The 12,087-nt window shown below is 42.9% G+C and overlaps 2 protein-coding genes and 1 pseudogene across 4 annotated transcripts in view; 2 read left to right on the top strand and 1 right to left on the bottom strand.

The window, feature by feature from the left end:
- LOC134983676 (zinc finger protein 585A-like) overlaps positions 1–12,087 on the top strand; it is a 158,550-nt gene that overhangs the window by 44,175 nt on the left and 102,288 nt on the right. The window lies entirely within an intron of this gene.
- LOC134983674 (zinc finger protein 271-like) overlaps positions 1–12,087 on the bottom strand; it is a 172,106-nt gene that overhangs the window by 87,285 nt on the left and 72,734 nt on the right. The gene's annotated exons all lie outside the window — the stretch shown is intronic.
- LOC134983684 (5S ribosomal RNA) lies at positions 4,725–4,843 on the top strand (annotated as a pseudogene).

Genomic DNA, 12,087 nt, shown 5'->3' with positions numbered 1-12,087 from the left:
TCCGTGGTCTTCCGGATCCCTTTGGTGTTGCTGAGCTCTCCGGTGTGTTCTTTCTTAAGAATGTTCCAAACAGTTAATTTGGCCACACCTAATGTTTTTGCTATCTCTAAAATGGGTTTGTTTTGATTGTTTAGCCTAATGATGGCTTGCTTCACTGATAGTGGCAGCTCTTTGGATTAGATTAGAAATGCAAATGTCACAGCTGGAATCTACTCCTGACCTTTTACCTGCTTAATTGATGATGAAATAATGAGGGAATAGCCCACTCCTGTCCTTGAAATAGCTTTTGAGTCGATTGTCCCATTACTTTTGGTCCCTTAAAAAGTGGGAGGCACATATAGAAACCGTTGTAATTCCTACACCGTTCACCTGATTTGGATGTAAATACCCTCAAATTAAAGCGGAAAGTCTGCAGTTAAAGCACATCTTGTTTGTTTCATTTCAAATCCATTGTGGTGGTGTATAGAGCACAAAATATGAGCATTGTGTTAATGTCCCAATATTTATGGACCTGACTGTACATGCTACCACTGGGTGATATAATCAGACCTCATGGCCTGGTCTACCACTGCTATGCAGATGACCTGCTTTTTGCTCCATGTACTGAGAACCTAATACCAATCCTAAATGGTTGTCTAGCTGAGCTCCAGGGGTGGATGATGCCAGTTGGCTGTGATTCAGTCTTTGTGAAACATAATAGAAGCTCACCAGCAAAGGACAAGACTACAGCTTTACCAACCATCTGGATTTATGCTTTGGTGTTTGGTTTGAACATGTGCTGAATCTTTGTGTTGTCCTGGTATGTGGCTGACACAGACATCAGGTATCTGCCACATACAAATACTCATTCTTCCATCTGTGGACCATAGCCAGAATCAAGCACTTGATTCCCTCAGATGTTCGTAGACTACTGCAATGCCATCTACCTGGGTCACCCAGCAAAAGAATTACAGAGCTTGCAGCTAGTACAGAATGCAGCAGCCAAGCTGTTACCTAACCAGCCCGTTCCTGCCACATAACACCCATTCTCTACTCCCTTCACTGGCTGCCTGTAAGATGACAAATCTATTTTATAATTGGCTAACTGACCTTCCCAGCCCACATTACATGGTCCAAGGTACTAGAAGCAGCTTCTGCCTCCTTACTGCCCTGCTTGCTTGCTTCTACAGATGAAGGACTGTTACCAGCAGTACCAATAATCTCCTGTAATTTATTTAAGGGTCAAACTTTTAGTTTTGCAGCCCTGACCATGGAACTCACTGCCTTGCATAGTCCAAGAGGCCTCCACACTAGAGACCTTCACAAGCAGACTGATGACTGTTACGTTTTTCATTAATGTATTTACAGATGGGTCCTCCGTTATCTTGACTGTTTCTGCACCTAGACGGAGGTTTAGTCACACCTAGGCAATAGCTTAGGTTCCTGAGTTTAATCATGGACAGGCGCGATGAGGCATGACTGGATATTCAGCATGCAATACACATCTCCACCACTGGGTGGCTAATGCTTCACTAATCCAGTACTTTAGTTTGAATAGCAGCAGATTGATCTTCTGTACAAGCTCTGGCAAATGGTCAGTGACAACTGTAATGTTAATATACAGTCCTGTACTGCATAGTGTACACACAGATGGTGACCAATGGTCAGACGGACAGAGTAAAAAAGAAAAAATAGTTTATTCAGATGCAAACTAACATGTTAAAACACTTGTGTAAGCAGACGCAACTAATGTGTGAACACTTGTGTATGCAGACGCACCTAATGTGTGAAAGGAATAATGTAGCAAATTGACTTTACAGTATGTAAAGTGCACAAAATGAGCATCCGAGTCCCCTAATGGCATAAACAAACACCAATGGGAAGGAATCGCTCTTTGCAGTACTTTTACACATGAACTTGAGAATCTTCCATGCAGTGTTGTGGGCTAGCGATGAAGGCTCTCATCTGCCACGCTGAGAGTCCCGGGTTCGATTCCCAAAATGTCAGGTTATTTTTGTGTTCCCGTGACATCAACTTTATTATTATTTTTTTTCTGTGTAATCCATTGTAAAACATTCAAAGGAAGGGTGCACACAGGTTTCACACAAATCGGGGTAAATCTGCAGGAGTGACTCATTCGCTATCTAAAATACACAGCGGTAATGACCACCTATAGACATACCAGTAAATATAAATTAGTGTATTCTGACGCAACTAACTGTTCGAGCAACAGTACTGTAGATCGTCGGCGTTAGAGAATCTGTGTTGTACATTATAAGCTGTTCGTTCTAATTAGTACTCTAATAGAAAAAACTGTACAGAGATACTAAGGACAGTGATTTGGCATCCAGGAACTTAGGGATGAGCTTTTATTTCTCTCCATTATACTTAATACTACGGGATTTGGACGCTCACATATCCCAAACATCAATAGACCATACTGTACCTGTAACACGTTAGTTTGCATCTGTATATGCTGTACTATTTGCACCTGTACTGTATATACTGTTATAGACTGTATGACATACTGTAGCGTAATGAGACGCACCAGTAAAGTAGTTCTTACGCTGTAGTTCAGTATTGTATGTTAATGGAGACCACACGCTTGCGCATTGGTGATTTAAAAAAGCGACATCTGGTGGATGATCTTAGGTATTACACTCAAAGGTAACGCCAAACGCTCTGTGTGCCTTCCTACGACTAGGCGCGCCTCCTTGCGCCCAGGTACGCTGCGTATGCCTGATCGCGACTAACGCCTCAGCCAGCCAAGATAACGGAGGACCCGTCTGTATATTTAGTTCCTAAATAATACATCCCAAATGCTTAGGTCTTTTTTCTGCTGTTTATTTTGTATCTTGTGCTTTGTGTAAATGTGAATGTGTAATACCAGTTTGCACAATCTGTATTGCTGCACGACAATATGGCGGCCATTGGAACGTGTTTTCACTTCTAGTTTGCCTAACTTGTTGCAGACACTCATCTTGATCAGGAGTGTCGAGTGTTTTCTGATACAAGATCCTGTCCATATATACCCTGTACATTACCATGTGCATTAGAGTCACCCGGGTTCCATCTGCGGTGGTTTGTTGTATGTTACATCTATATGGTGCGGATACTCCCCTGTATGATTTCATAATAAAAGCTTTTGTCTGCATCTAATTATTGCATTAAAGCTTTTATTTTTTATTCTGTTTTATATTCCCGTCTGAGTAATTACACCATAATGTCTAATCTCGGAGTGGACCCCAGAAGATGTAAAGAAACCGTGTAAGTTTACCATCATTCTGTTTCGTGTAAGCATACAGGTTAGTGATGGCACGGTGGTCACTGACCGTCACATTCAGGTGGTATAATGGAAGTGGGAATGTCTGGGCTTATTCTAGTCTACTGCAGAAATAAAAAACTCAGCCTTTATCCTGCTTAAAAAAATTACAAAGCACATAAATCAAGCTTGGTAGGACAAGACAGTGTCCACATTAATGGTGGCACATCATATGGGCCCTCATTCCGAGTTGTTCGCTCGTAATTTTTTTTTTGCAACGGAGCGATTAGTCGCTAATGCGCATGCGCAATGTTCGCAGTGCATCTGCGCCAAGTAAATTTGCTAATAAGTTTGGTATTTTACTCACGGCTTTATGAAGAAATTTCTTCGTTCTGGTGATCGGAGTGTGATTGACAGGAAGTGGGTGTTTCTGGGCGGAAACTGGACGTTTTATGGGTGTGTGCGAAAAAACGCTTGCTTTTCTGGGAAAAACGCGGGAGTGTCTGAAGAAACGGGGGAGTGTCTGGGTGAACGCTGGGTGTGTTTGTGATGTCAAACCAGGAACGAAACTGACTGAACTGATCGCAGTGTAGGAGTAAGTCTCGAGCTACTCAGAAACTGCAAAGAAATTTCTATACGCAAATCTGCTAATCTTGCGTTCGCAATTCTGCTAAGCTAAAATACACTCCCAGAGGGTGGCGGCTTAGCGTGTGCAAAGCTGCTAAAAGCAGCTAGCGAGCGAACAACTCGGAATGAGGGCCATAGGCTGAAGACCCATGCTTCTGGTATATATGGCATAACTCACTCTTTGCCCACAAAAACCTTCCTTTCACCATTCACAATGTCCACCATTGCCCCTTAAGAAGGGACACAACTTTCCTTTGCTTGTTCCACCTCCTATCTACAGGGCCCAGGACCACCTTCATGTTTGTCAAGGGGCGCTTGGACCCCGAAACGTCGAATCACTTGTGTGTGAAATACACTTGAATCTCAAACAGACTTGGAGTGCCGCCTGCTTTGTTGTTTACTATATATATATATATATATATATATATATATATATATATATATATCTTTAGGATTGTTGAAGTATCTTCAATTTGTGATTTTGCTAAAATATGATAAAACCACAGGATATCTGCTTTTGGGAACTAATGTTTATTGGAATTTTGTGTGCTAAATCATATACACCCAGAATTGGGGATTAATCCCTGTTAGACAATTATATATAATCTGTGTGTTTCTCATTGAACTGAATTTTATGCATTATTGGGGATCAATCCCTGTTATATTATCATACTCAGCTATTGTACTTACATCACTGCCTGATTTCTTTTGCTCTCATTAGTATAACAATCAGCACAAATGTTGCTTAATGCTCTGTTCTTGTACCAACAATAATTCAGACATTTATGATATGCTCAAAATAATGTGTATGAGTATCCGCACACTGGAATTGACTGCACAGATTGGAGATTTAGCCACCTACGGTCAAACCGCACTGAGTATGCCCAATCTCGTCTGATCTTGGAAGCCATACACTGCAGGGCCTGGTCAGTACCCGGTTGCGAGACCACCAGGGAATACTAGGTACCGTAGGTATTTTATTCTCCAGTCATTTGTGTCCTTCCGATTTTCTGTGCAGATCCAGGTATTTAATTTCTACTTTCCTTTTCAATTGTGCTAGTCTGACAGGCTACAGCTGAACCCAACGGAGTTACCCTATTCCCAATTAAAAAAATTATCAATTAAGGAAATCTCTAGACCACTAAGGGAATAAAGATAAATTCGCTCATCTAAATCCTATCGCTCGAAATTGTAGCAATTATGCTTTGAAAAATTATTCATCTATATTTGCCTTCTCCCTTTCTTTTTAAGTATATCTCATAAAAGTTAAGTATTCATTTTCTCATATTTCATCATCTTATTAATTAATTTTTTCATAAGTGTGCCCTGGAAAAGATATATAGCTGCCTTTGTCTTTTTTCTCTTATAAAAGACCACACCCCTTATTATAGGATACTAGACATCGCCTTCCAACCTTTATCTGACCCTTCCTATCATGCAACGGCGAATCCCTTAGTCCTGGAACTGTTTAAACTATTGATACTCGCTGATGTGGTGCAAGGGAGTTATATCTAAAATGTACACTATTTGGGTTAAATATGTAATGTTCTAATAAACCTCTACGCGCTCACAAACTCCGTCGTAAATACCCATATCACGCGCAGGAGCGATCCTACGCAAATTGCGGATATGTGCACGCACGGCGGATTGAGTGCACGCGCAGCAGGCATGTGCATGGGGTTAGTACAGGGCATATGCATTACAATATTTTTCGACTTTGACATTTGTTAATACCAGGTATAAGATTGCATTGTACCTGGTGGGTTCCTCAATTAGTTGAACTAAGTAGTTATCATTAAGTGTGTTTAAGAACCTATTACCCCTAGCAGTATCACATGAATCGTTTTTCCAGTTTTTCTCTGGATATTTAAAATCTCCCATCACTACCATGTCTCCTACTCCTGCTGCTCTTTCAATTTGCTTCAGTAACAATTCCTCGTTAGATACATTAATACCAGGCGGCCTGTAGCATACTCCTAATACTACCTTTTTTATTCCCTTTTAGCCACATGCAATTTCTACCCCATAGCATCTCGACCGTATCTACAGTCTCCTCCTGCAAATCCTCCCATATATCAGTTTTTAAAAATGGTTTTACATAAAGGCACACCCCTCCACCCTTAAGTTGCCTTAAGTTTCTTGCCTAATTCCCTATAGTCTTTTTTTAAGGACATCCCACCTTCTGCTGACTTTGTCATTGGTGCCAACATGCACAAAGACCACCGGGTCTTTCCCAGCCCCTCCCAACAATCTATCTACCCGGTCCGCGATGTGCCGCACTAGAGCACCCGGGAGACAACAGACTGTACGGCGATCATGGTCCGGGTAGCAGATTGCTCTATCTGCCTTCCTGATGATAGAGTCCCCCTACCACCACCATCTGACTAGGTACCTCACTATCTTTTGTCCCAACTGTGCCAGAGGGGCTGCTCCTCTGGATGCTAGAGGGAGCAGTCCCCTCCTCCACCGTCATTTCCTCAGTATCATCCTCCGAATCTTCGTCCTGCCGTGCAAATTTATTCGGTTTGATAGTCCGAAGATGTCGAGGTCAACAAGTATCCAGCCAAGAGTCATTACCTTCACTATCTTTATGCACTACTTTCTCCGACTGATCCTCTCTGGTGAATACTGAGGAAAAAAATTGTTCAGTATTTCCGCTTTTATTTTATCATTGTTTATTAAAGCTCCCAATTCATCTTTTAATGGGCCTACGTTCTCCTTCTTTAACCTTTTACTGTTTATGTATTTATAAAACTTTTTAGGATTGCTATTACTCTCTCTAGCGATTTGCTTTTTGTTTACAATTTTTGCTGCGATTATTACTTTTTTGCATTTTTTATTGCATTCCTTGTAATGCTGGAATGACTCCTCCCCTCCATTAGATTTAAATGTTTTGAAAGCACGCTTCTTTTTAGCCATTGCTTCTTTGACCTCCTTATTAAGCCACATTGGTTTGTTTTTAGTACTCCTGCATTTACTGCTCATGGGAATGAATTTGTGAATATGAGCATGGGAATGAATTTGTGAATATTTCTATCAAGCAACCCTTTTAAAGCATCCCACATTACTGTTGTGTCTTTACCATGAAACAAAACTTCCCAATCAATCTCGTTTAGTGCCTGTCTCAGCATATTGAAATTAGCTTTTCTAAGGTTAAATGTTTTAGTTGTTCCCTTATAGCTGTTTCTTGATACTGATGTCGAATGTGATCATATAGTGGTCACTGTTTCCCAAAGTCTCCCCAACTTTAGTGTTTTATATAATGTCCACATTATTGGTAATAACTAGGTCCAGAATAGTTTTACCTCTAACCATGTAAAAACATCGATGTATATTTTATTTCTAAAATAATTAAGATCTGGTGTGGTCACAACACCCTCAACTGCATACCAATTATAATTTAATAATTCTCATTCGTAAAATTAAGTGTGCTGATTAGAATAATGTCCAGACCGGCAATATATTATGCCACAGATTCAGTCCGTAATAGGATCCTTTATATTAATTTACACCCAATGATAGAAGGACACCGGTGTTTTCATCCAGAAACTGTGCACCACAAATAAGTACAGTCACAGGTACCTTTGCTCACTCTGTCCCTTGTGCTTGTAATACGGGACCTGTTTGCAAGTTTGAGGAGCTTTAAGTGTGACCCGAGCGTCCCCGGAATTACACGGTGTAATGGACAACTGTTACCTGTGCGTTGTAGCGGTGTGGTGCATATGTGAAACAGCTTCTGTGTCCGTGCAGCAGGGTGAAGAAAGGTTTCCGTACGGGCAGCCCGACAGTTCTCACGAGGGGGCTAATACTGTTGCTCAACCCACTTCAGCAGTCAGCCGCCTCGCTACTCCGGCTTCCAAAGATCACTGTTCTCTCCGACACTGTGTGAATATAATTTCCACGATTTGCTCGTAGCAGGTGCCAAGTGCTCTGGAGATGCCGGGGGACGGTCTGGACAATTCAGCAGTCAGCAGTCACTTAAACAAGGAGTCCTAGACGCGTTTCGTAACATCCAGTTACTTCTTCCATAGGCGGTACCGCACCGGTGTCCTTCTATCATTGGGTGTAAATTAATATAAAGGATCCTATTACGGACTGAATCTGTGGCATAATATATTGCCGGTCTGGACATTATTCTAATCAGCACACTTAATTTTACGAATGAGCATTATTAAATTATAATTGGTATGCAGTTGAGGGTGTTGTGACCACACCAGATCTTAATTATTTTAGAAATAAAATATACATCGATGTTTTTACATGGTTATATGTTTAAATAAATATTTACAATTAAGAATGGTGTGGAACAATTAATTGGTTCTATAGCGCGACCTCTTTTCCATTTAAATCATAATTGCTTTATTGAAGCCATTAGAGACAGGCTTCTGGGGTCTGACGAAATAGAACCATTTTTCTTATGATCACAAGGTGGCAGAATTTTATACAACATTTATCATTTATATCGCTTGCGCCATCAGGTATAATCTTTTCTAGTTTTACCTCTAGTTGGGTCCTCGACTAATTGAGTCAAGTATAGATCCTTTAATGTATTTAAGAACCTGCTGCTCCTAGTTTTTACACAAGAATCGTTACTCCAATTTATATCAGGATAGTTAAAATCCCCTAACACTAGGATGTCCCCCATTCCCGCAGCTTTTTCAGTTTGATGTAAGAGTTGTTCCTCGTCATGTACACTAATATCTGGTTACTTGTAGCACGTGCCAATGACTAGTTTCTTTACCTCTGTGCCCCCACTTGTGATCTCACCCCATAGCGACTCCACGTTATCTCCAGCCTCCCCGAAAATACCCTCTATTAAGTTTGGTTTTAGAGATGGTTTAGGAAAGAGACATACCCCTCCTCCCCTTTTGGTAGCCCTGTCCCTCCTGAAAAGAGAATATCCCTCCAAATTCGCAACCCAGTCGTGAGAGTCGTCCCACCATGTTTCCGTAATACCTATAATATCATACTGAGACTTTGATACAAGCCATTCCAATTCCCCCATTTTACCCGATAGGCTTCTTGCATTCACAAGCATACATCTTAGCTTAGCCTCTCCATTACCCGTGTTTTAGTGGTATCTTATCTATATTTACAAGAGCCTTTCTAGACTTACCTTTACTGACTGTTATTCTACTCCCTCCCTTTCCACCCCATCATGCTTAATACAGACTTCCTCACTACTATCTCTATCTGACCTATTAAGACTTTCTAACCCCCCCCCTGATGTTAGTATCCTCCCTTATGCTATGCACATTACATTCTATATACCGTATTGCTGAGCCATATACGTCATTAGGTGATAAATTGGGAATATCTTGGGCAATACCTGTGTCAGTATTTCCGGTGTCAATACCCATGCAAATACCCTTGCCATCTGACCTTATGCTCCCTACTTCTCCACCCCCAAATTGTTCACTACCCCCATCCTTACTGCTCTCCCTAATTAACCCGCAGCTTCTAGCTAAACCCTCCCCCCAGGCTCTTAGTTTAAAAGCTCCTCCAACCTTCTAACCATCCTGCCCCCCAGCACTGCAGCCTCCTCCTCATTCAGTTGCAATCAATTGCGACAAAGATGGCGCCTGACTGAGAAGTCCGCCCAGTATTCCAGGAACACAAACCTTCCTACATCAGTCTCTAAGCCACACATTTACCTCCCTAATCTCCCTCTGCCTCCCTGGGCTAGCGCATGTCACTGTTAATATTTCAGATAATATTACCCTAGATGTTGTCACAACTGAGGGCCTGAGCTGACGGGAGGCAGCCTCAGTTGTAGGGGCTGAGATGTACCGGAACCTGGGAGGTTGTATCAGACCCCTGGACATGTAAGTAACATGAATAATAACTGCCCGAAGGCGTGACCACGACAACTTAGATAAAAGTCAATGATGTTTATTATGACAACTCCGCATCACAGCAGCAATAAAAGAAAACGTAAAAGTCAGCAAAGAATAAATACAGTTCCTGAGTACTACAGCATGGCAGGAGCCACAGGGCACTGGTAGTGTGAGATAGTTCTTATGATCTTCTAGATGGAAAGTCCTTACCAGGCCCGGCTGTAGCAATGGAGATAACCCAGGATTGTACCAGCTGGTGTTCCAGGAAGAGCTGGGTTGCTGAAGGTAAAACAGCTGCTGTGGATACTGGCTGGAACCAGACTGTTGTTAGCACGGAGTGGATACTGGCTGGAACCAGTTAAATAATAAATGAACTTTGGGAGCGATGAAATGTGAACTGAAATGTAGAACTTGAGAGCGGAGAAATAATAATTCCGGTGGAGAGTGGTAAAGTGTAGAAAGGACACCGGCCCTTTAAGGGAAGCTGTACTCTGCTGGAAGCTGAGGCTGGAAGCAGGTAGTGTTGTAGCTGGAAACAGATGAATCCACAATGGATTGGAGAGTCAGGCTACACCGCAGGTGGAATGCTGGTGCGGGTCTCTATGGTGGAAGTCTTGAGACAGGAGCTGGAACCTGGAAGACAATCATAGAAGAGAGACAAACAGGAACTAGGTTTGACAACCAAAGCACTGACGTCTTCCTTGCTCAGGTACAGCTTACTTATACCTGCAGCAAGGAAGGGGTTGGCTAGGCAATTATGCAAATCAACAACACAGACAGCAGATTGGTGGAAATGATCAGATGACAGAATCCAAGACGGCTGCGCCCATGCAGACACTTGGAAGGAAGTTTGGTTTGTAATCCATGTGGTCTGGGAAACAGTAATGGCGGCGCCGGCCACCGGAGACAGGAGACGCCAGGCTGATAGATGCACATTTAACCACGCGGGCACAGCGGAGGCCGCGGCTGATGAAAAGACCACTCTGCATGTGGAAACTCAGGAACAGCGGAATCCGGTCCTGGAACGCTGAGCCCGCCTTAGGAGGCATCTGAAGGGTAAGTAATGGCGTCCAGATACCCGGATCGTGACAGCACCCCCCCCTTTAGGAGTGGCCCCAGGACACTTCTTAGGCTTTAAAGGAAACTTTGCGTGGAAATTTCGGACCAAGGCAGGAGCATGGACGTCAGAGGCATTGGTCCAAGAGCGTTCTTCAGGACCATAGCCCTTCCAGTCAATGAGATACTGAAGTTGACCGTAACGGTGACGTGAGTCCAGGATCTTGGCCACTTCATACTCAATGCCTCGTTGAGTTTGGACTTTCGGAGTTGGTGGAAGTGAGGAATGAAACCGATTCAAGATTAGCAGTTTCAACAGGGAAACATGGAATGTCCTGGGTATTTTTAAGAAGGGAGGTAACTGGAGTCTGTAAGCAACAGGATTGATGACTTGATCAATTTTAAAAGGACCGATGTAGCGAGGTGCAAACCTCATACTGGGAACTCTTAACCTCAAATTCTTCGTGGATAACCATACCCGATCACCCACCTTGAGAGCAGGAACTGCGCGACGCTTCTTATCCGCAAACTTCTTGTACCTGAACGATGCCTTGAGCAGAGCAGATCGTACGCTCTTCCAGATATTGGCAAACTGATGCAAGGTGATATCCACTGCGGGAACAGAAGTTGCTGGAAGCGGTTGGAACTCAGGGACTTTAGGGTGGAATCCAAAGTTGGTGAAGAATGGTGTTGAGGAAGATGAAGAATGATACTGGTTGTTATGACAGAACTCGGCCCAGGGAAGTAATTGAACCCAGTCATCTTGAGAGGAGGACACATAGATGCGGAGGAAGGCCTCCAAGTCCTGATTCACCCTCTCAGTTTGACCATTGGTCTGAGGATGGTAAGCCGTGGAAAACTTTAACTTGACTTGGAGGACTTGACATAAACTTCGCCAGAATTTGGCTGTGAATTGAACTCCTCGATCTGAGATAATTTCTTCTGGAAGACCGTGGAGTCGGAAGATCTCTTGTATGAATACTTGAGCCAACTTGGAAGCTGACGGAAGACCGGTGAGAGGAATGAAGTGTGCCATCTTGGTGAACCGGTCAACTACCACCCAGATGGTATTGAACTTGTTGCACATGGGCAAATCTGTAATAAAATCCATCGACAAATGGGTCCATGGTCGACGGGGAACAGATAGTGGAACCAGTTGCCCCGCAGGCGACTGGCGGGATACTTTATGTTGAGCACACTTTGGGCAAGATGCAATAAACTCCAAAACGTCCTTTTTCAGAGTTGGCCACCAATAGGACCTAGAGATAAACTCCAGGGTTTTTTGGATACCTGTATGTCCGGCAAAACGGGAAGCATGGGCCCAAT

This window comes from Pseudophryne corroboree (assembly GCF_028390025.1).
Source record: "Pseudophryne corroboree isolate aPseCor3 chromosome 3 unlocalized genomic scaffold, aPseCor3.hap2 SUPER_3_unloc_20, whole genome shotgun sequence".
Classification (NCBI taxonomy): Eukaryota; Metazoa; Chordata; class Amphibia; order Anura; family Myobatrachidae; genus Pseudophryne; species Pseudophryne corroboree.
Note: the sequence above shows the minus strand (reverse complement) of the source record. Positions and strands in the feature narration are given on the sequence as shown.